Source organism: Apus apus, chromosome Z, assembly GCF_020740795.1.
Source record: "Apus apus isolate bApuApu2 chromosome Z, bApuApu2.pri.cur, whole genome shotgun sequence".
Classification (NCBI taxonomy): Eukaryota; Metazoa; Chordata; class Aves; order Apodiformes; family Apodidae; genus Apus; species Apus apus.
In genome coordinates this window covers 39,513,427-39,539,369 of record NC_067312.1, presented here as the reverse complement: position 1 = coordinate 39,539,369, position 25,943 = coordinate 39,513,427, and the positions used below count along the sequence as shown (strand labels likewise).

Sequence of the window (25,943 nt, the reverse complement as noted above, 5' to 3'; positions counted from 1 at the left end):
GCTACATACTATGGGAAACACCTGTACAGCAGACTGCAATTCAGCAGTTTCACAGCATGGCAGTTCCACTTCCACCACAGGGCAGACCCAGTTTTCTCTTCAGAAGGCTCACAGGCTAAAACACAGACTGATCCCCTTAATCCATGTATGCTGCCTATCTAATCTGGAACATCCTTTGCAAGGAAAACTGCCAGTGACTTCAAGAGAGCTCTAAGAGTGGCTGCAGGTTTTCTCACGTCCTACAAAATATTTAAAAGCCCAGTTCTTTTTCCTTTAAAAAAATGCTTTGAAATTGACAAGAAAATGGCAAATTCTTCTTCTGGAAGAATTCAATAACAGCATTTGATTAAGCCCACTCGATTTAGCAGAACAGGGTGACAAGGCGAAAAGGTTGAAAAACCTTCCAGACCTAAGTTTTGCATTAACAAGGCCACTTAACAACCCATTAACAAAGACTACATAGTTTTCAAGACACCGGATTTAAAAACCTATGATCTCACAGACACTGGCCTCAAAATAATAGCCCACTTCAACTCTGTTGAATTTTTTTTATTTTTTTTAATTTTTTTTTGAGAGTTGTAGTCAATGGGGCAAAATCTAGTTGGAGGCCTGTGACTAGTGGAGTCCCTCAGAGGTCGGTACTGGGACCGGTGTTGTTCAACATCTTCATCAACGACCTGGGTGAGGGTACAGAATGTACCCTCAGCAAGTTTGCTGATGACACCAAGCTGGGAGGACTGGCTGACACACCAGAAGGCTGTGCTGCCATTCAGAGAGACTTAGACAGGCTGGAGAGTTGGGCGGGGAAAAACCTGATGAAGTTTAACAAGGGCAAGTGTAGAGTTTTGCATTTGGGGAAGAAAAACGCCATGTACCAGTACAGGTTGGGGGCTGACCTGCTGGAGAGCAGTGTAGGTGAAAGGGATCTGGGGGTCCTGGTAGACAGGAGGATGACCATGAGCCAGCAGTGTGCCCTTGTGGCTAAGAAGGCCAATGGCATCTTGGGGTGTATTAGAAAGGGTGTGGTTAGTAGGTCAAGAGAGGTTCTCCTCCCCCTCTATTCTGCATTGGTGAGGCCGCATCTGGAGTGTTGTGTCCAGTTCTGGGCCCCTCAGTTCAAGAAGGACAGGGAAGTGCTTGAAAGAGTCCAGCGCAGAGCCACAAAGATGATGAAGGGAGTGGAACATCTCCCTTATGAGGAAAGGCTGAGGGAGCTGGGTCTCTTTAGCTTGGAGAAAAGGAGACTGAGGGGTGACCTCATTAATGTTTACAAATACGTAAAGGGTGAGTGTCAAGAAGATGGAGTTAAGCTTTTTTCAGTGCTGACCAGTGATAGGACAAGGAGTAATGGATACAAATTGGAGCATAGGAGGTTTAAGGTGAATATCAGAAATTTTTTTTTTACTGTGAGAGTGACAGAGCACTGGAACAGGCTGCCCAGAGAGGTTGTGGAGTCTCCTTCTCTGGAGACATTAAAAACCCACCCGGATGCCTTCCTGTGTGATGTACTTTAGGTGACCCTGCTCTGGCGGGGGGGTTGGACTAGATGATCTTTTGAGGTCCCTTCCAACCCCTATGATTCTATGATTATCAGGGATTAATGTCACCTGCTTAAAGCAATTCATTTTCTAATTCCAGGGACAGTGGCAGAGGCAAGCTTAAGAGCGCTTGTTCCCAGAAAAAGGATCAGGTATTTCCTTCCAAACATTCATCATAGATATCACTCCCAGTGTCTCAGCTAACTACATAATCCCATAGTATTGGACTTTGGTGGAACCGTAACAGGCAGCATACCAGCTGGCTTCCTGAAACACAGACTGAATGCTGTCGCCAGTGATGGCACACAACCATTCAAGGTACAAACAACAGGCTGTCCTCGACACACTTACATTCTCAGCAGACAGCCCCAGAGCTGCATGCACGTGCAGATACAGAAAACAATTTACATTTTAACTATTTATGATCAAAAGTTATAGGCACAGTAGCTGACTGCATGAGTACAGTGCCTAGACAAACCGTGCTGCATGGAAAAACTTACAAGGTCGAGGCTATCCATTTCACACTTCTCAAATGCAGCTCACTGACAAAAAAAAACCTGCCTCCATCTGCAAACTCCCACCTCAGTGACATCAGTCACACAAGTGGACCTCACAACCCATGCTATAAAACAAGCAAATCTCTGTGTATGCACAGAATGATCTGTTCATGTAGTCCTCCCTTTGATTCAAGTGTCCAACAAAGAATGAACCTCACACTGAGCAAGCATCTAGCTCTATGCAAGGCAGGTCAAACTGGCAAAAAATGTTATTGTAATTTTCTTCAGTTAATATTAAGTATGCCTTCACAACATACTTTTCAGAGGTGTCCTGGAAAGACTGAAATGGTATTTTAACTCCAGCAGTTCAGTCTGAAATACTTTTGAGTCGGTTTAAATATAACATATTAAAAATTGCCATCAAAGTTTCTTGCTTTCTCCTCACTGGCTCTAACTTCAGAAGTACACTGAGAACTGTCTTTGGAAGTTTTGTTTTGCCATTCTTTTCTATACTCTATGTACAAGTTCAGCATTGAACAAAAACTCCTAAAGGATTGAAATTTAAATTTCATATAAAGGTTACCACACACAAAGAAGAGAGCACAGAATTTGGAAAAAAAAAATAAATCAATGAAATGTGAAAAATTTTAAGGACCGGTAAGACCAGGATAATCAATGTAAAGATAAAATTTAGAAGAATTAATTATCTAATTGCATTCATGTTGTCATTTAGACTCCTTTTTTTTTTTTTTCCCATATTTTAAATTACTTCTAATGCCCTCTACACCAGTGAGTGCATCCTAAGATTTACTGCTCAACAATTAGGCATGCTGTAAAAGCATCTTCATGTGCCAAGAGGGCAATCAATACACTAGCCAAAGGGAAATAGTTACACATAGTCAATACAGAGGGCTCCCTCAGTCTTTGTAGTCCAGGATTGCTTCTGTTTGGGGTTCTCAGGAATTGAGAGCAGAATTCAAGCAGCGAAGCAAACAAACTCACAACCATAACACACAACCCCACACAGACCTCTGCTGGAATCTCACAGTGAGAAACAACAAACCAGCACAGAGACAATGCACAGGGATACAATTAAGACAAGCTTTCTAGTTCCCTACACAGAGTCTAGGAGAGCCAAACTTGATGTTAACAAAATAAAAACCTGATAAGTTGGAAGTGAAAAAACCCAATCCTTTTAAATTAAGGGATGGTCCTGGCAAAAAGCCAAAGAGGTATAAATAAAAGCTGGACAGGAAAGAGTAAGTAGGTTCTGCAGTGTCTCTCAAATGGCAGTTCCAGTGGAAGCAACCACAAAACTTCAACTATGTATCTTCTTAAAACACCAACATTTTATGTAAGGGATGATTTGGGACATCAGAAACTTGTAAAAACACACCAAATTGCTGTAGCAGGGTATTCCTATATAAGTATCCTGATCTGGAAAGGTAACTCTGTACTTCTGAATTAGGAGGTTCTTGAAATGCTGTGAGGTTGAGAAAAACATCACAACACACTCTCTCTGGTTTAATTCTTTTCCCTGAGCATTCATGGCTAGAAAGAGGACACCTGGATAATGGACTTTACTAACACTGTGGAACTATTCTCGTGGGATTTATTTAATCAACGAAGTTTTGATAGATTTTTGCAAAAATGCTACAGGAATGCAGTGTAGTTGTATATAGCTCACACTTAACTGACGAGCATTTCCCAACATGCAACTTGGTTCTCCGCTCATAAAAGGCTTATCAGAACCCAGCTCTTCAGTAGCTGCATCACACAAAAGCTACAGCACTGTTGCAGGCAAAATCATCTCGACCCAGCGAATTTTACTTAATTTCACTTACTGCAAATTAACACAAACTTCTGTTCATGTATTGAGAAAAAAAAAAAACAACAACAAAACACACATAGACAATTAAACACTTAGTGAAATACTTTTCCTGTCCATTCTCCAGACTCAGCTTCAGTCCAGCACCTTTCCTTCCCCACTCTATAGCCTCAGTTTATCTTGTTTTTACTGCATGTTAGACTTAGTCCTTCCCAATTCCTGTGGTCAAGCAACAGGCAATGCAGGAGGTTGGAGGCAGTGTTGTTTGGCTTCCTTCTGCTGCTTCTTGCTTCCTACTTGTCTTCTTCCACTGCTGCTTGCTTCTAATTTATTTCCTCTATACCAGCTTGAGTTCCTCCATGGGCTGCAGTCTGTATGGGGTAACCCTGCCCTGGTGTGGGTGCTCCAAGACCCATGATCTCTTGGGGCAACCTGCCCCAGCCTGGGTTGCTTGGGAGCTGGTGTCCCTTGGGAGTGACACTGGTACACTGTGGGTCACGTCCTTCCAACAGTGCACCTCCAGCCACATGTCTCCTCCATTTCTCCTCCCTTCCCGTAGCCACTATCTTAAGGAAGTCTGAGCAGCAACGCCATGTACTTCCTTGACTGGCTGAGGTTTTGGTGTGCACAACAGGTTGCTTTCACAAGTTTTAGGCCTGGCTGGAAGAGGCCGTGGATGGTTGTATGGGGATTATGTGGCCAGGTTTTGGTAGCAGGGAGGCTGCAGGGCTGGCCTCTGTGAGAAGAGACCAGGGGCTGCCCCATTCCGTGTAAGAGAGAAATTAATAAAGGACTGTATCCCGTGGCAGGGACCCCATGATGGAGCAGGTGAACAGTGTGGGGAAGAAGGAGCAGCAGAGAGGAGGTGTTACAGACTCATCACAATCCCCCATTTTCCCCACCCTCCTGCACTGCACAGAGAAGCGAGAAGGTTGAGGAGTTACAAATGAAGGAGTGAAGTTGAGCGTAGGAAGAAGGAGGTAGGAGAAAAGTGGTTTCATTTTGTCTTTGTTTATCACCATCCTAGTTTATTTTAAACTGGCAATAAATTAAATTGATTCCCCCAAGTCAAGTCTGTTTTGCTGATCACAGTAACTGGTAGGTGATTTTCCTTCTCTTTATCTTGACCTGTAAGCTTTTTAATTTTATTTTCCCCCTCTGTCCTGTTGAGGAGGCTGGAACTGAGAGCAGCTGGGTGGGTAGCTTGCAGCCAGCCAAAGTCAAACTCAAACCCACAACTGTGGTTCAGGGTCTCTGCAGAGCTGCTCCCTGTCTCCATTTGCCCAAACCTGTTACCTTCCCAGGGGCTCTGCCATCCCTGAAGCAGGGGTCAGCCTCTGTCCTGTTAAAATTTCATCAGGTTCTTGCTGTTCAGTACCTCTGAACAAACAGCTCTGCCTTCCAACATATTATCTGGTCCTCTCAGTATCTGCTAAAATTTATGGGAGCGTCTTTTGCTCTCTCTTCTGGATCATCAGAAAACTGTGAAACACAAGTCCCAGGACACACCTCTCTGATATTGACCTCTAGGCAGCACATGACCCATTAACCACAACATCTGAACCATTCAAATAGTTTTTTACCCATCTGGTTGTTTTCTTTCTCAGACTGTAATGTCCCAGTTGGATACCAGAATATTGTAGGAGACAGTGTCAAAACCTTGCTAGAGTTGGGTTAAGTAACTTGCATTGCTCTTCCATTTTCTGCAGACCTGGTCATTTTATCACAAGAAACAATCAGGTGGGTCAGGCATGATCTACGCTTGGTGAATACATGCCAAACTGCTCCTGATTGCTTCCTCCCTCATGTGGCCAGAAATGTGTCTCAACAGGACTTACTCCAACCTCTTTCCAGGGAGAGAAGCAGGATAATAAGATTGTAGTTTCCACAAATGACGTTTTCCTTTGAAGATGGGTGCAACATTTGCCTTTCTGAAGTTGAGGGGGACCTTGCCCAGTCCACATGACCTTTCGAAGATGACAGAACAGCGAAGCAAAGCCTCCCAGAGTAAAACTGCTTCTGGAACATAGACAGTATAAATTACTTCTGTGTACTCAGTAACCACCCAAAACTAAAAAAAGATGGAAAACAGTTGTACTTGAACTGGAATAATTCCTCATTGCTCAATTTTAGCACTCATTTACTTTGATTTTACATATCATTGTTTTGCTTTTGTACTGTGGAAGAAAATTACTTCCAATTTGAAACACTTGCATAAATTCAGCCATACCGTTCCCTCTGAAAGCTCCAGAAACCCCACACCACACCAGGTATCAAGACGTCTCAAGGTACAATCTGGATAAAAATTCAACATACAGACATGCTGAGATAAACTAATTACATTAGCCATTAATTTATACTGAGGCCTCTGTAACACTACAGAGAGCGGCATAAGGATAAGAATCTGAGCAGAATAGATTTGTAGATTATATCTGCAAAATAGTACCTAACATTTTGCAGTCCATTCTCCCTTCCTCCATACGCAATTTCCATTTGTGTTCACTCAGGTATACTGTTCTATTTGTGACATGAACTGAATTATTTTACTATTCTCAGTTAGTTAAAGATATGACAGTATTTCGTACTAAAGAAATTTTTTTCAATTTTTTTTTTAATTTCCTCTTGGAATCATCTTGGACACAGGGGAATAGGCAAGAAGCAAACTCTAATGACAGCTCACAGAGTAAATGTGTCCAAATTCAATCTATGCTCCACCCTAAATGAAAGCTTCTTGTCTGACTACCAATGACATAGAATCCACGTCAGGTGAAAATACTTCACATGTGCAACAATGTAGAGGCTTCAGATTCTGACAGAAAGAGGCTCAGCTGATGTGAACTTTCTGGGATTTCACATCTACTTGAAAACAGCCAGACTCCTTCCATTCCACCTACGGATTACTCATGTGAAGAGGATGCTCCAATGTGTTACAATTTCTAACCAACATGGGAGACAGCTAGCCTTCAATACAGAATACAAATTAACAGATTTAAAACTCTTACTAAACAAGCCGGAAACCTTCTGAAAAAGAAAAAAAAAGCAACATTTAAAATTAAAAAAACCCAAACAAACAGACAAAAAGTTTACTTGACTTATTGGATAAAGATACTTTTGTACCTCACACTTACCAGAGGAAAAAAAAATTGCCAAAATTATCCATCATCAAAACAGTCACAGTCTTTGAACAATTCTCCCTCAGGAAGCAGGATTAAAAATATAGAATGCAACATATCAATAAAACTATGCGCTGATAAAACAAAAATCAATCTTTAAAATTACTTAAAAATTAAAAATTAAAAAAAAAAAAAGTAGCTTACTACATTTAGATTCTTCCTTGCATTTTTAACTTGCTTTTCAAAATAAATCTCTTGATCTCCTTAAGCTACTTAACCTTGCTGCACAGCTCACAACCTCTGGAAGCACTGCATGGAACCAGTGTAAGGCCCATGCTGTTCTGCACAATGCCACACATGACAGAATGTGAGTCATCCTGTTTTAAAACTCCTACAGACTGAATTGCTCTTTCACTGTAATGACACACAGAGCTCCCATTACTTCAGTATGCAAGCAGAGGGAAAAACACTAATTTCTTCTTCACAGAACAACAAACGCTAATTTAAAGTTACTAGCAGACAGTTAAAAAAACCCTTATTAGGCCACTAAAGAATAACTTTTCGCCCATGAAAGATGTGAGAAAACAGAGACAAAATGCACTGGTTCAGATTCAGCCAGGAAACCCCGCCATAGCACACATACCTGGTTCTGCACTCCAGCTGTAAAAAACCTATTAAAAAGTACTGAGAGAGTGCTAGTGTGTGATAACACCACAGGGCATTCCTGACTTCTGTACCACCTCCTCCATGAACAATACTCAGCAGCACACTCTGAGAAAGGCATCAAAGAAACCAGCAAGTTCTTCTGCAAATCAAACAGGAACTGCAACACTAACAGAAGGTGGTACACTTTTGAAGGCAGATCGTTAACTGTCCATACAAAGATGGAGTCTGAATATTGTTCAGCACTCTCCTGCTTAAGTGCAATTAATAGTTACTAACTTCCAATGGGAAAGAATAATACAAAAGTGACTAGAAGGTTGAAGCACAGGCTAGAAAATTAAAGAAATTAAAATCTGAGATCCAAACAAGTTTTGTATTCCATCTAAAGTTCAGCATTAAACCCCTACCAAAAAAAAAAAAAAAAAAAAAAAAAGGCAATCAGAGAAAAAGAAATCACAAAAAAGGACAGCTCCCCCCAGAATACATAGCCTTCATAGCAAACACATACTTTCCAACGTGGCAGAATTCTTTCATAGTCTACCTGAGTAATCAGACATGGAGAGTGAAAATACCATGGTATTGAAGGAAAAGGACAACTATGGAGAAATTGTGCTAGCTTTTTGTTATAAGATGGATAAAAATGGTTGTGAGAGACACACACAGTTACCATCATACTCCTTGGAATAAAAAATGTCCACTGTAATTTCATCTGTCAATTCAGAGAATAATATCCAAGCTAAAAAGCAAAATACAAGCAAGAAGTAAAAATGCTCTCTCTTCCCACTAAGCTATGCTAATGCATTAATTTTGATTGCTCAAATTGTTTCCTGGCAGTGAAAAGGTCACAGACAGAATCAGCCTGCTGTCTGGCAAACTTATTTCTAACTGATGAGTTTTCCTCTCCATAACTCACTATTTTTCATTGTACAGCAGCAGAGGCACATCTACTACTGATGTCGGGGATCCAAAATTATTTTAAAAGTCTGCTGAAAAATATCAAAAGAAAGTTATTCAAAAAAAGCAAAAGTCTGGTTATCACAAAGTTCCATATTTATTCTGCAGTAACAGAAAATACTCTCCTGACGGGAAATTCCTCAAAAGTGCATTTTCCCACTCACCGAATAGTTCCAAGGAGAATTTAAAAATATAGCCCGAAAACAAGGCTAAATGGTGGCTTTCCGACCCCAAAAGCGTATGCTGGATTTCATTACTGGCTTTTGTATTAATCCATACATTCTGGAACTGTGGACAAATAACTGAAGAATCCTGAAAAACAAACTTTCAAAATGCTTGTTAGTGTGCCAAAATAAATTGTGTGGAAACTTGTATATAAACAAACACCACAATAATTAAAAGCTTCTGGAAGGTTCTGTATATCATCTAAAAATGAATCCACATTAAAGGCAGTCAGTTTTAAACACCTCCACCTTTTATGTGGAAACTATGATATAACTATTGTTTTACAGAATCACAGAATTATTGAGGCTGGAAAAGACCTCTGAGATCCTCAAGTCCAGCCTATGACCTAACACCACCACATCAGCTAGACCATGGCACTAAGTGCCACATCCATCCTTTCCTTGAACACATCCAGGGACAGTGCCTCCACCACTTCCCTGGGCAGTCCATTCCAATGTCTGATCACCCTTTCCAAGAGGAAGTGCTTCCTAATATCCAACCTAAACCTCCCCTGGAGCAGCCTGAGGACATACCCTCTTGTCTTGTTGCTAGCTGCCTGGAAAAAGAGCTCAGCCCCCACCTGACCACAACCTCCCTTCAGGTGGTTTGAGAGAGTGATAAGGTCCTCCGAGTCTCCTTTTCTCCAGGCTAAACAACCCCAGCTCCCTCAGCCTATCCCTATAAGACTTTCCCTCTAGTCCCTTCACCAGCCTCGTTGCTCTCCTCTGGACCTGCTCCAGCACCTCAGTATCCTTCTTGAAGTGAGGGGCCCAGAACTGGACACAGAACTTGAAGTGAGGCCTCAGCAGTTCTGAGTACAGGGGGAGAATTACATTCCTGCTCCTGCTGGCCACACTATTCCTGATACAAGCTAGGATGTCATTGGCCATCTGGGCCACCTGGGCACACTGCTGGCTCATGTTCAACCTGCTGTCAACCAGTACTCCCAGGTCCCTCTCTGCTGGGCTGCTCTCCAGCCACTCTTCCCCCATCCTGTAGAGCTGCCTGGGGTTGTTGTGGCCAAAGTGCAGGACCCTGCACTTGGTCGTGTTGAATTTCATGCCATTGGCCTCGGCCCATCAACCCAGCCAGTCCAGGTCCTCCTGCAGCTTCTTCTACCCTCCAGCAGATCGACACTCCCCCCCAACTTGGTGTCATCCACAAATTTACTAAGGGTGGACTCGATCCCCTCATCCAGGTCATCAACAAGGATATTGAATAGGACTGGGCCCAGTACTGATCCCTGCGAGACACTGCTGGCATCACCAGATGCCAACTGGATGCAGCTCCACTCACCACCACTCTCTGGGACTGGTCATTCAGCCAGTATTTAGAATACTTTTTTCACCCTATTCACATTTCCATAAATATGATCTGGCTAGGAAACAATTTGGTTTTTGTTTTAATTCCCTCAAGTTTAATAAACCTGTACATTAGAGGAGAACAACTTTCACCTGCTTCTAACAAAATAACTTACTGATACCAAAAGTGCTTTAAAAAGTCCAAATTGACTAATTTCTGGGTTTGAGATATGGGTTTTCCTGCTGCTGGTGGATTTTGTTTGTTTGCTTGTTTTTACTATATTGCTAAATAGATCTGAAAAAGAAGCAACAAACAACAAAACAATGAACAAATAAACAAGAAAACCCCAACACAAATAAAAAAGAGAGAAAATAAAAAACAAATCAAATTCTTCCACCAATAACAGAATAAAAAAAAAAAAACAACATCAGGAAAAAAAGACAGAAGAGTAAAAAAGTCATTTTATCTGAGAAAAGATTTGGATAAGAGCACTGTTTAGGAAACTGCCTACTTATTCAGTGTGTTTGTTCTCTTACAGATTTCCTTGGGTGTATATTTTCCCCAGCTACAAAGAAGTGTACAAAGTTTTAAAAAGTTATTGTTGCTTTTGAGCTCACCAGGAAGTTGAAAAAGGCACTAATCATCTGAGACATTTCGAATTTAAAAGCTGGCAACCATGACCAGAGTATAGTATACAGCTTATAATGAGAAAAAAAACAACAACAAACAAGTTACTTCAACAGAAATGTGGAAACTTACATAGCAAAATTGCTTCCAAATAGAATATGGGCATGTCCTCCAGAGCTGTCCACAACACCTCAGTGCTACCTCAACTCAGCTCCCAAGTAAGCTTTTGACAGTAACAAGTGCATGGACTGAATACCAGGAATAGACCTGCAGATTCTGTAACTCCACAAAATTGAATACTGCTTTGTGTCACTGTCAGGATTGCAGGAGAGCTACAGAGATTTAAATCAGATGCCTCTAGCCTGTTTGTTTCCATATTAAACATATTGCTTCCTCTACATTGCTGGAGTAAGAGAAAATAAAATTGTTTGGGACTTGGCTAATTATGCTAAAAGCAGGTCAGTGAGATCAGCTAAGTCAGAGGACCTTTAAGATTATCAGATGTTTTCTACTTGCTACTAATTTACTTTTCAAATTCCCAAGGATTTACAATCCTTCAGTCCCCAGGAAGAAAGCCCCACTTAGGGAAGATACCTAAGATACAGATAAATTCAGAAAGAATGCTGTTGATAATACCCTTCGTTTTCACTGATTTCCACCTCAAAGGTTTTAGATGCCAAAGCCCAAAAGCACAGCCTCAGATGCTACCCATGGGTTCCACAATGCCACACTCTGCTGGCCTGTTCACTACTCAGAGAACACCAACATGATCACCTCTCTGGGGCATTTCTAGGAACTATTATAGAGCAAGTAGTTAGTGAAAAAGTAAACAGAATCATGCAACCTAACAACTCCTATAAAAATAAACAAAGTGCTACTTTAAAAAAAAAAAGTAGAGAGAATTATAATTCCATTATTTGTACCCTTACTCTCCCAATACTGAAGCAGCCACTTTACATTTTTTAGTTGCTGTATAGCAAAAGAAACAAGTACTAAGACACGTGGAAACACTTTTAATTTCCAGGTATTTGTAGCACTTTTCACATTATACATATACAATGTTAAACCTTTGCACAAGCTACAGTGAATGTAGCCAAAAAACATGGAAGACTGCCAGCTGTATTAACAACGTGCCGCAGGCATCAAGTACTAGCTATTTAATTACATGTTTTGCATTTATTGAAAAGATAAAATTAATGTTATTCTAAATCTTAGTAGGTTTCTGGAAGTCACACACTCTGTATCTGAGCTGTCCTACTGTTGACTCTGCTCATTTAGTAACTTCTGGTTAAATATGCCACAACAGCAACATCAGCAATTTATTATCTAACTTAGAAACAAAAACCAAAACCAAATGTTGACAGTTCCCTGATAGATTTTCCGGTGTGCCTTCAAACTCCTCAAAGTTACAGTGTGTCTTCAGACTCCTCAGATTACTAAGAGAACACAGGAAAAGCACAGCAGGCATGAAGCACAACACTCAGGCAGACCAGCTTCTGCTGCACAGAACAGGCTTCCACAGCAGAACCCATTGCTGCAGCAGTCCTTGGGATCACATGCAGAACACGGCTGTGGGGAACACACCACCTTCTCCACCCTGATTCATTGTTGTTCCAGTCCTAAAGATCTAGAAAGGTCTGGCAAATTAATGGATTTCACACAGATTTCAAAAGCAGGAAAAAGTTCTTGAAGACGTAAAATATGTCAGCATCTGCTGCATACCACTAACAGAAGCTGCTTTATTGGAGACTGTACAGTTTTTCAGCTCTGATTCAAAATTTAGCCTTTTCTTTGGGAAAAAAAAAAAAAAAAAAAAAAAAAAGGGGGGGGAAGGAGAAACGATATGTACAACCTACTGGACCATTAAATACCTGGCAAGCAAAATACACTCAAGGAATCAACAAATTCAAAGAGATGCTGTACAATAATTTTCTCAATTCTGAGTAGCACTGGAGCCACAACACCAGTCCTACACAATCACAATCACACCATTTGCAATCAGAACCTCCCCACTTAGGATAGTGAGGCTGACGCCTAGTTACTGTCTTTTGATCCTGTGCAAGTATGGATTGTGATCGCTCAAGAGGCAGCACTGCCTGCTTTGCATGCTGAAGGTATTACAGTGATGAGTAAAATCAGTAAATGTGGGTATATGACAAAGAACATCACAAAATTTCAATTATTACGGAGACAGCAACAGTCTACAGAAATAAGGTTACTCTTCCTTTAGTTACTAATGAGCATTTGGACAAGGCATCTTGTAATCATAGGATCTACTTCGTCTTTGCAGCAAACAAGGTTCGTGTACAAACACACAGCACCTTCTTCTGATAGCCAGCTGTGGCAGTGAAAGACCAGCTAGAAACTGAAGCCTCCTTGGGAGGAAAATACTCTATCCATCAAGACCTAAAATACTCTTTGTTGATACATATATTAACTCCCAAATCTTATAAATAATTTCCAAACATATTCCCTAGTAGTGTTGCAGTTAATCCAGCATTATTATCACAATTTCTCCTAAAATTTAGAATTGTTTTTCCAACACCTTTAACTCCTGAACATGCTTCATTGTTTCACCACCCTCTACCCATGCTGGACATAATTTCGTTGAGGATACTCATACAGCATTACATTTTTATCTCTTTTTACCCTGAACTGGTACCATACTCTTTCTGCCACTCACTGTGCATCTATCTGATCCTTACAATTTAAGTTGATTTTTCTACAAATTTTACTTTTCCTGTGTTTTTTAAGGAGGACAGGCATGTACCACAAATTGTGATTATGTTTGGAATTACAGCAAATGTAGGCCAATCAGAACAGGGCACACTTGTTAGAATCATTGCACTCACTTACAAAGGAATAAAAAAAGTCACTACAAAGCATGACCATATGCAATTACAGTATGACCAATTGAGAGACTGGTGATATTGACTCACAAATAACTTTCCATCTTCTTTTGCACGGATTAAACAAACTAATGTTCATTCCTAAATTCTACTATACTTTAAACAAATTTTACATATCAGCCTAAAGCAACTGGCCACCAGAAGAGTCACGGAATGGCTGTATCAAGGGCAACAGTAAACCGGAAAATAATATACCATATCACCAAATGGTTGTTATCATAAAAAGAAAAACAAACAAACAAACAAAACCAAAACCAAACCAACAAACAAACAAAAACACACAAAAAAACCAACCACCAACAAAAAAACCCGACCAAGAATGAAAAACTACATCTGGTAACAAACAAATAAAAGAAGAAAATCTGCTTATATCAGTTCCAAGGATGATGTCATCCTGGATCACAAAAAGCAAAGCCACATCAAAATCCATCAGAAAGAGATTATTCAAGTTGACGATTCCTCTCTACAGTATTATTGAAGCCCTTGCACCACTGAGTATTCATGTCTTCAAAAATGTATCTTTTCTCACTCTCTGTAAGACTATTTCACAGTCTGGTAGACCTCAGTGTTGAGCTGTTTTTTCCAAGATTTAGTTTGCCTTTGTGTATCTCACCCCGTCATTCACATTTAAGCCCTCCTTACAATACATAGCTTTGTTTCCTACTGCTTCTGCCAGGGCTTTTCAGTTATGAAGATTACTTCCCATTATTAACAAAATGGAGATAACAGTTCAGTTCTTTCCAATTATTAGGAATCATTCCTACTCTTTGAACATTTCTGTGTTATTTATTTCAAGACAAACAACCCACATTGTAAGGCACATAACAAAGGCATGGATCAAAAGTTTATGGGTTCTTCTGAAGCAAAAAGCTTCAACAGCAAGCTAAGCTAAACTCCAACAGTGGAAACCCGCTATTAAGATTTTAAAATTAGCCTTAACTCAGTCCCTGTGTTCCTTGCTGTCTCTCTTCAATAAATAGGTCAAAAATTGGCAGTGAAATCTTTTTCTTACAAGAGGCATTCAAAACCACTAACCTTGAGCTTCTGTTATGTCTCAATTCAAAGAGCTGAACAAAAAAAAATAAAATAAAATGGTTTTATTCATGTTGAAACAAAATCTGATTTTCACAGGGTAGACTAATAACCCAATTTCTGCTCAAAAGTACTGTAATTCTTCTCTTGACTGCATAAGGTTTACCAAGTAAAATTGAGAAAGTTTGCTTCTGCAATCCATCTGATGCTAATAAATCAATAAAACCATACAAACACTCATACAAAGCAGTGTACAATCACAGCAGCAATGGGGTAACTTCCTTTGCTAACCAAACACTACAGAAGTGCCATGTACTTGATATGCAGCCAATAACAAGAAAAACCGTGTAACCACTGAGCATCTTTATTACTGTGGTAAAAGAAAACCAGGCACCATGTGACTCATGTACATACAGAAACCATTCCAACAATATGTTGTTGTTGTTGTTGTTGTTGTTGTTGTTGTTGTTGTTGTTGTTATTATTATTATTATTATTATTATTATTATTATTATTATTATTATTATTATTATTATTATTATTATTATTGTAAAATTGAGAAAAATTTCTTTCTTTTGACCATAAATTCACTAGGCCACAGAAAATTGAAAGACCTTTGCCAAGTCTTGAGTACCACAGCTATGCAGAACAGTAACTACCCACTGCAATGACTTCAGCACAAAGATTTATTTAGACACTGTGGGCCACAGGCTCCATCCAAATTGTGGATTGTGAAGGTGTTTTTATCACAGTGGTGAAGGATCTACCATATCTTTTGCAAAGACATTTTTTCTAACCTCAATCTCTTGCAGATAAAAACCCACTATTGCATCATTACTTTTTCATGGGGAACATGTCACACTTACCGGAAACTCTTTTAGAGGAACACTTCTAAGGACAAAGAGCAACTGGAAAACATGATGCTGTAACTTACAAACCCAATACAGATAGGACGGAAGAGAAAAAGAAAGAGGATTAAATCCTTACCACATACAATTCAAAGGTATTTAAAATACACAGTATCCACAGCAAAACTAGAACAGATACACACCAGATGCAAAATAAAATGTGTACTTGAGACTACGAGACACAGTGTACGTGACAATGGAGATCAAGGATGACAGTGCTATGCCTGACACATGCTACACTTAGGGATAGGAAAAAAAAAAATGCAACTAGCACAGAGGAAGGTTTCTTCTAAGGTACCTGGGGCTGAGACTGAAGAATCTCTGATCATGAAGATAATCCTGGAAATACAAATAAAACCACCACTTCCATTCTGAGTTTCCAGACTGGCAACAATACCACCACCATCTCACAAAATGCAAATTGAAATTGGTAGATTTTCACTCACTGACACTCAAATGCCTCCTCCCAAGTGGAAGTGTCATAAATCTCACCAGTTCTCTGTGTCAGTGCTTAGCAAGCTACATATATCAGCAAGAACAAACACGGGAGCCACTAAAAGAGATTTCAGAAACAGCTGCTTGTGGGAAAAGTGCATCACAGCTGATTAGCAACAGACCAAAAGACTACACTTTTAAGGATTAGTTTCTCCTTAGCAGAAAATGTCTTCCATATTTCCACATTTGAAGCTTAACATGTTGAACCATACATTTTCCCTTTACACAGGACTGCAGCCAGAAGATTTGCTCATCGGATAATAAAAGCATGGTGGAGATCCTTATGGGGATTCCTCTCTCTTAGTTAAAAAAAATAAATATATTTCATGAGCATTAATCTTAAATAGCTATGGCTATGGGATCTTAGGGTGTCTTCAAAAGATTCCATTAATAAATAAGTGGACAAGAATAAAAATACTGCAGAAAACATAGTCTGAAAATACAATATTCAGGTACCACAGCAGGGCCTTTCTATACTGTACACTGAGTTCTTGTTTTGTATTTGGCATTGGCTCAGTTACAGCGAGTATGAGATAACTCACTAACACAGTGTCACCAAAACACACCAGATGAATGCTCCAGTCACACGAAGTCTCTTCCCTTCCCTGCTCCTCTCCTTCAAACAGGATGTAATTTTCAAAAGGCAGTGACTAGTCCCAACATGGAAAATCTTACATTCATAATTTAACTATCAAAGCATAATCATTGCTCCAATTACTTTAGTCAAAACTAATGGTAAAATGTGGTCTTGATCTTGAAACCATTGACAAAGCTGTACCACCACAGCACTTGCAAGGCTTTGGGAAGGGCTACTTCAACCTGTGTGAAAAAAGAACTATGCACAACTGCCAGTCCTGAGCAAGTTTGATTTTTTCCTGAATAACCCATTCCTGCCACCAACCTCATGCAAGCTTCCAATTTGTCTTCTCAGGAGGAAAAAAAAAAATAACTAGACTCCTCCCTTTCCCACATTCTCCCCCTTACACACACATCACCTGTAGACTGCTGTTGCTGGACAGACTGCCCACAGGAGTGCTGCAAGGCCTGATCCTTTTTGGGTAGCACCAACGCAAGATGGCTGGGTTTCCAGTGAAGCTGCATTGAAAGACTGATGCCTCACATTGAGCGACTCTTCTCTGTAAGCAGAGTCTTCCTTCCATTGGCATTTCAGCGAGGTCTCCCCTGCTGTTCAAACTAAGTATGACAGATTAAAGGTGACTTCACAGCACACCACTTCATACTGGGAAGATGTGATGACTTTGTATTTGCAAAATACACGAACCCCCTAGCATGAACCCCCACAGGTGATGAGTGAAGACCAAGGAAATCTACCCCAAAGACCTCACTGGATTCTTCTCAGAGCCACTGAAGCAGTGAGTTTTACCCAGAATATCAGGTATGCCCACTATTCACTACATCTGAAAAGCCAACACAAGAAGGATGCCACCCAGGTTTGTTCACAGCTACATTGTAATAACTGTGTGAGATACTGGAAAAGGCCACAAAGCTGCACGATTCCTGACATACACTGGAGAGAGGGAAAATCTTCAACAGGCAAACAAAGTGACAGTAGATGTGCACCTAGTCAGAGAAGTTAGTCTTTAAGGGGAAGGTGTCTGATTTTTTGATGTGTTAAGCATTAATAACTGAGACACGTTCTGCTACCCCTGGCCAACAACAGCCAACAACTGGATCCTAGTGACACAGGCACTCACGTAACCAGTGAAGCAGAAGACATCAGGCAATGCTCTATTTCACCTGCAATAACTGATGTAACCCAAAGAGTTACATGATTACTGAAACTACTTTTTATCTAAAATAAGGATTGACAGATGTAGCTTATGCACATCCTAATTAATTTATTCTTCTTTTCTCCTTCTAGCTTATTGATTAGGATTTCCTTGAGATAAAAAATCTGTTCAAGAGACTAGGACATCTTGGCTCCAAAAGCAGAAACAATCAAGTCAGTAGCTAACTAGAAATACTATTTATTTCTAATAAAGTAGTTAGATTTGAATCTAGAGCATGTTTTCAATGTACTCTGTATTGAATGATTAGATGTGTGCAACTCCTAAAATACAGATGTGTATTCTGTAGCTGTAATTACCTTTAAATTTGCATTCAAAAGCAGCCTGACCTACACCAAAATACAAACATTCAACATCTATAGTCTTCTAAAGTAAAGTGTGTGTTAAGTCCCAACTCAACTTTCACTGCAACTAAGATGGCTGACTCCAAAACTGGTGTGGCCCAAAGGTAACAGCACTCAAAATACAACGCATTAAAGCTACCTGACTTGGACAAGACTTTAAACTAGGGCTAAGCAATCAGACTGATTATCATAAGGCTGTAGTTAAAAGTCTAAAGCCTGGATGTTAAAGCTGACAGAGAGGAAATGTGACAAGGTACAGCACTGTCCCCTTGGACTGGTGCCGAATATCTTGACAAGAAGGCACTGAGCTCCAACCTCTCTCCCACACTCCTTGCAGCCCTAGCATGGTCTTGCAGGAAGAACCTTTCAAGGACTTTGGGATTTTCTCATTATTATGAAATAAAATTAAGCATGCCAAAATCTGAATGATGTCATGGCAATCTCGTAAGTGGATTACATTAATCATTTATCGGCCAGGGAATATAATTCTTGAGAGACAGCAGAACCCTGAGTTCATCCCTATTTATCACTCTGAGACAAAACATGCAATAGCATAAGAAATACACTTGAAGTTTCTGTAAAGGGTATGCAAAATGTCCACTGAAAATGCAGTGGAATTACAAAGCTACAGATGGTTTTTACACTGACTTTTATTTAATACTAGTTCCTGTCAGCTCACTACAAGTTACTACGGAGACTTTCTTCATTAAGTAAAAGGTAACTGTACAGCACATAATTAGTATGAATGCTGCTTAATATATTTTTATTTTTTAAAAAAACAGTTTTCTAATTTTTAAACTTTTCCAGCATAATTTAACACCAAAAAAAGTGTTTTCTAAACATCTGGACACTACTCTTGTCCTTCTTGATCTTCAAAATCCAATTAAATAAAAATTTATCAGGTCACTGGAGAAGCTAATGAAGCAAATACACCCACGTTTCAGCTCTTTGCTGGGTGGAATGCCTACAGTAAGGCAGACTTAAAAACTAGCATCTGTCAGGAGGTATTGCCATTCCCCTCACACAGTAGACACTCTTGGCCCCAAGACTCCTGTCGCCCCATGGGCAGCAGCAGAGAGAGGAGCCCTGCACGGCGTGGCGTGGCAGCTCGCCAGCAGAGGAGGAGGGCAGGTGGGAGGAAGGCTTGCCTCCAGCAGCTGCGCTCCATCCCAGTGGGGCGGTAAGCAAAACCTTCTGCACACTCTTGTGTTTTAAAGCCAGGAGAGGCATGACACACTGGCTGCAGAGCTTCACACCTTTATGAAGCCAAGAGTTACAAACGTGGCATGTGCAGCCCTTGTCTTAAGTCACCCGATTTGAGCAAAGCTTAGATCAGATGGCATTTGGGGATCCTTTCCAACTCAAGTTACTCTGTCATCATAAAAAACCTGGTGTGAGAAAGCTGTTAGGAGGAGAAAAAAACCTCTCAGCTCCCCACACACATCACAAGACATCTACTCATTTCCTCTTCCAACAGTGGAGGCAGTACTTACCCTCCCAAAATTCACCTGAGACAGCCAACATATAGAAAATTACTGGGTTTGCCTCTTCTTTGGATTTGAAGAGTGTTAGTCAAAGCATTCTGCTTACGTTAGCCTGGGAAAGACCAAGAGCAAGAGCTTTTACCCTCCACTTCCTCGTCATGCTCTGACAGGAGCTTTTTTAGATGTTACTCTCAGTTGCTCTTTTAAAAATGTTTTTCTAATTTAAATTAACTTAGTCTAAAGCAGATTTATATTTAAGATTTCCAAAGCACTAAGATTTCAAACATGATCAAAGTCCCATAAGAACAGATGCTATATAAACACATGGTAACTGTAACACTGTCAGCAAGAACTGCAACTCACATATCAGAATAAATAAATAAATAAATAAATAAACCCACTAATAAAACCTAAGCACATGTTAGGGAAAAAAAAGTAATAGACATGTATGTTTTACATACTCCATTATGTTAGGATTTTCTTTTTCTCCTCTTTCAGTTTAAAAATACCTTCTTATACCCAGCCCCCAAGATCTTGCTCACCTGCATACTCACTGATTTTTGAGCAAAATATGTTTCTTGAAAAAAAAACATCATGACCACCAGAAGAGGAATAATCAGAAACTCTTCCTCTTATGTACAAAAATGAAAATAATTGTAGAGAAACAAAATTATTTATCCAGATCAATACAGGGCACCAAATCTGTACATCCTAGATGCCATACCACTAACTCAGCTACATATATAGAGAAAGGCAGTTCTTCCCCTAATATATATCACCAGCATGGAAAAAAAAAAAGCCAACAGTGAGTGAATGTAGGGTATTGCCCAATCGATCGTGGTAGCAGATGGCCAAGTTTTGCAGACTCCACGGCTCTGCATGTCATGGTGTCTTCCTGATCTCTGCTCATCCTTTAAAGTTTTAATATCAAATTCAGCAGGGACGCTCTTGATGCATGAAAAGAGTGCCATGGAGGTTCAGGAGAGCTTAATTAGTTGAAAAACAAAATTACCAAGGAAAAGATTCATCCGTATTCCAAGCATGTGCTGCTCATGTCACATTCACCCACTGACTTCTAATGAAGTTTCTCACTCCTTTCTCTCACATCTGGCTGAGATGGGTGACACGGTCACCCTCTTAGAGAGTGTAATTTTTATTGAAGTGCTCATTAAAAAGAAAGAAGCAAGTATTACTTCATCACTGTCTTATGAGCAAGATTTGACAGACCAAAGAGACAATCCAGGAACGTGTTGGACTGCATGGGGAGGAGGACACATGTCTAAAAAACAAAGACCATAATTTTTTTAAACATTGTGAATGATTTGCTAAACTTCACAGAATGTCTCCTCCCCCTTTCACTAGATAATGGGAAAGCAGAGGCTCCCAGGTCTACCTCACCTAGATTACTAATTGTTTGCAATTCCTCTAATCCATTTCTTTCACTAGTTCCCTCAATTATGTACAGAAGCCCCTTGCTTAGCCATGAAGAGTTGCTTAGACAGGCTTATTGGATGATGGAAACTCCTGATAAGTATTTGCAATTAGAACACAGCACAGAAACACCCTGTAGGATATGATCCCGCAAGGACAATAGGATGGCCCAAGAGAGATGCCACTTTCCCAGCAGCAGCTCCCTACTGACTCCTTGGAAACAGATTTGCACTTCCAACCCCACTCTTCCTCTCAGGTCAAGATGGACCTTCTCCAGCAGAAAGGGTCTGGTGGAAAAATACCATCCTGCAGCTGTAACTCACCCTCAGTTAAGTCCTCTGCCATCCACAGCTGTCATGTACCCATTACATTGCTCCTTCATTTATTTCTTCAGAATTAGGACAGGTATTATTTTTTTACCTCCTGTGTGAAAGCAGCAAATAAAGGTGTTTCCCTAAGGCTCTTTTAGTGAAGCAACAAACATACAGCTTTTTTAGAACAACATGGTCTTAAGCAATGGAAACAGAAGAATACTATCACACTGCTCTGAGCAGCTGGCTTATCAAATCAATCAATTCTACAAAGCAAAATTAATAAATCTGATTTTCAGAAACCTCTAACCCCTATACAATATATATGACACACAATCTATCAGAAAAAAATGAGCACAGGGTTGTTTGCTGAATCTGTCATTAAGCAGGAATATTCACCCTCTGTGAAAACAGAAAAAATACATTTAAAAATGCATTACTGAACATTTAGGCTTGACTTAACCCTACAGTAATAGGATCTTGTTCAAAGTTAATCTACTGCCTATAGACAACATGTAGTACACTATCTGACAAACCAGTAGGACTTATTATTATTATTTATTACTTAATTTATTTAAGCATAAGATAAAAGGTCTGATTCTTCTAACTCAAAACACAATTTGGGTGCCAAGGGGAAAAATGCTGAATCTGGTCTGAAGTATCTAGGCCATGAGATGCAAGTTAGAAGTTTTAGCTCTCTGCTTGATTTTTCCGTCATTTTATCTATTTGACGGCTCTGGAGTTTATTTTGTCATTTATTTATTTATCTTTTAATGTGACCATTAGTTTAGGATACTAACCTTGAACTCACATACATGCAGTAACACCCCCGAACTAACATATTGTGTATTTTCCCAGACACCTTTTCTAGATTTAGTATTCATTTTTCCTGACTTTGTTTGCCATAAACACTATCCCACACTGAAATAACCTAAAGCCAAACAACAAAACCACTGCAAATGACTACTGAATTGGCCTGTTAAAAATACAAAATAAGCAGCGGAACAGGAGATTCCATTTCTTTGCACCCACATGTCTTTCATGTCAGCTCTAGAACTGGTAGGTACTGCTTGTAAAAGGAAAAGGTTAACTAAATTTCAAAGATGTCCACAATCTTCATATTGCAGGCTTTCAAAGTTTAAGAACATAAGCATTGTATATGACTGTGGCTCAAAATGGTGTTGAAGAAGTCAGAAGCCAATCTCTGGTGCAAATCCATTCAAATCTCTCATGCAGAGAATTCAAGCTTCTTGTTAGTGTTGTTTATTAAACAGATAACACAAACTATAGAGTCGTAATTAGTAGTCCCTGATTTCTTAGCATTTGGAGTCTTTACAACCACATAGAGCAAACAAGATATTTGACTTATCTCCAAAAGTCTACCTCCACTTTCCCTGCCTCACAAGACTAAGAGCATGATGGGCTGCTCCAAGATTTTCACCTCTGGCATCCATCACACCAGCACATCCAGCAACACAAAATTTCTTGCAAAGCCTTCCTATGGTTTAAACACATGAAGAGAGTTTTAACAAATAAAAAATAGGGAAAACATTTACACTCTTCCTAACAGATACAGAATTGCAAACTTTTAATAAACAAAGGATTGAGAATTAAATCATTAACTCAAGAAGTTGTGAAAAGGATCTTATAATAAGTAATCAAGAAGAGTCATAGTAAAAAGCTTTGGTGTCTCTACCTCCCCTCCAATACACCAAAACTGTCCTTTCTATCTACCAAGATGCACCAAATCAACTCCTCAGTATTCTTAGATTTTATAACCAAAGGGCTAATCTGTGAATACATTTTAATAGCCTTCCAAAAGGCTGCCTTGCATCTATTAGAAGACAGCACAGTAGCCAGAAAATACGCTATTTTAAGTGAGAAGATAAAAGTATTGCTTCAAGCTACAGCTAGAAACGTCCAAGAAAACTTGGAACGATTAATTACACAATTCATACTATACAGCCAACCTTGAACTGGCACTGCTTTGTAGAATTCAGTTTGGCCTAAAAGCTCATAGATCTCTCAATCTCAGATCACATTTTCCAATGAAGGTAAGTTGTCTTTCACTCAGGTTTACATTTCACTAATCAGACATCCACACGTCAGTCCCAAGGTGCATTAGAATGCCAAATTTTCTGCTTTTGCACAATTTCCTGGAGTCTTCTATTATTATTTACTGGACACATTATTTTTCACTGTAAGTGCACACAAATGCACAGAATTCAACAGTAACTGTTCTACTTTGCTCCCAAACAGCGTTTCTGGGCAGACTATTCCTTTTGTCTATATTGTCCACCCCTGCCTCCCCCCACTAGAGCATAAGGAAAACACAGAATCACAGAAGGGTTTGAGTTGGAAGGGACCTTAAAGATCATCTGGTTCCCAACCCCCCTGCATGGGCAGGGACACCTCCCGTTAGACCAGGTTACTTCAAACATCTCACTTCTAGTTATCTGCATACCACTATAGTGGAGCTCCTAGAGAATAAAGACATTCTACGTCACCATTAGTGCTTGGGAAAATCAGGCATCATGTGAATGCTTCAGCCATGGGCTGCAAAGGCAGGTGCAGCCGGTCCAGATTTTAACGGCAATGCAGCAGATCCTGGGACACAGTGACTGGAATATTTTCCAGGGCAAACTGGTTGGGACCCCACGGGCCACAGTCACAGAGAAGATGCAAAATTACAGCCCCCTGGGTGTACACTTACCAGCTGGCCTAATGTGATGCACATCCAAGACAAAAAAAATGCTACATGCCCTATCTGCCCTACACCCACATTAGCTCACTCTTAATATATGCAGAGTCAGGCAAAAATCTCTGCCTTCTGGCTCCTCAGCAGCTATGAAAACAGCCAGATCTGCAACACGCTCTCTAAAGCAAACTGCAATTCCACTGCCTCAAAAAGCTACAACAGGGGAAAGCAAAAAGCTGTTGTAGTTTTCCAGCCTAGGCCCAAGTTTCCATCTCTCTGACAAGGGAGATTTGTAGATGATGGCAATAAAACAAGCCTTGGTGAACTGCTCCTGTTAACACTGATCTTTCCAGAAAACAGATGCAGCACATACAGCTGCACCGACCACGACTGAGATTTAGGCAATCGTTAGATCAAGCTGCTTTTCCAGGAAGAAAAGATCAAAGCTGCCTTCCCTTTCCTGAAACCAGTATGTGGTGGCAGCAGATGTCACCTCCCCTCCTGCCCAGGGACGAGGAGCAGAAGAGGCACCTCGATGCACCCCACAGGGAGGACGGGAAGGCCCAGGCCCCGCCGGATTCCCTCCCGCAAACCGGGATGCGGGATCCCGGAGGCGGGGGCTCTGCTCCCCCGTCCGGCTGCGCCCGCGGCCGCTCCGTCGGCGCCTGCAGGATCTCCACATCCCCCCCATTTCTCCTCCCCATTCTCGCCGAAGAAATGATGTGTATGTGTGTGCGTGTGTGTGGGGGGGGAAGGGAATAAAATCAAAGCCAGCACACCGGTGCGTGAGGGTATGCACGCGCAGCCCCACGCAGTGCAATTCCACCCGCACCCCAACATCGCATGAAATGTTCTGACAGACAAAAATCAGCGAAATCACCCGCTGCCCGCCGGGGGCAGGAGCCGAGGCGCGCGTGTACGTGTCGCTGCCGCCCCCCGCAGCTCGGGGCAGGTGCGGGGCCGCCCCCCGCAGCCCCGCACCCCGCAGCCCCGCACCCCGCAGCCCCGCACCCCGCAGCCGGCACCCACCGCGATGGCGGGAGCCGGCCGCTCGCCCCCCGGCCCGCACCCCCGCCCAGGCCCGCCCGCCGGCCCCCCCCCCGCCACCCAGCACGGGGCGGGGGCCCGAGCCCCGCTCCCGCTCCCGCATCCCTCCACACCTCAGCAGGCAGGGCGGCTCCGGCGGGGGCGGCAGCGCAGCGCGGGGCGGGAAGCCCGGCAGCCAGCCGCTCCTCCCGCTGCCACCATCTTCCTCCGGCCGCCAGCACCGCCCGGCGCGGCCCCTCCCGCCGCACCGCCCTCCCGCGTCAGCGCGGCCGCCATCCCCGCGCCGCCCCGCGCCCGCCTTGCCCGGCGGGGCGGCTCAGGATGGCCCCGCAGCGCAGCCGGCAGCCCCGCCGCACCTCGGCTGCTGCGCTGGGCCGCGTGGCGTGGCTTGGCCCCGGAGAGGGTCAGGCTGGCAGGATGGAGGGGCTGAGGGTGGGAGTGAGGAAGAAATTCATCCCTGTGAGGGTGGTGAGACACTGGCAGAGGTTGCCCAGGGAAGCTGTGGATGTGCACCGGGAAGGGCTCAAGGCCAGGCTGAGTGGGGCTCGGAGCAGCCTGGTCTGGTGGGAGGCGTCCCTGCCCGTGCAGGGGGTGGGGGCCGGATGATCTTCAAGGTCGGCTCTAACCCAAACCGGGCTGTCACCTGTTGCCCCAGTGTGGATGCGCAAATGAGGGGCAGTGTTCACTGAGGGCTACTTCCAAATCCAGGTTTTGCCCCAGGATCACAGAG

At 41.7% G+C, this 25,943-nt stretch overlaps 1 protein-coding gene across 2 annotated transcripts in view; it reads right to left on the bottom strand.

Moving 5' to 3' along the window:
• Positions 1–25,409, bottom strand: part of APBA1 (amyloid beta precursor protein binding family A member 1) — an 89,949-nt gene extending 64,540 nt beyond the window's left edge. For both annotated transcript variants that reach the window (XM_051643132.1, XM_051643133.1), the window contains exon 1: positions 25,327–25,409. The gene's annotated coding sequence lies outside the window, so the exon portion shown is untranslated. The remainder of the gene's footprint in view (positions 1–25,326) is intronic.
• Between the last annotated feature and the right edge of the window lie 534 nt (positions 25,410–25,943).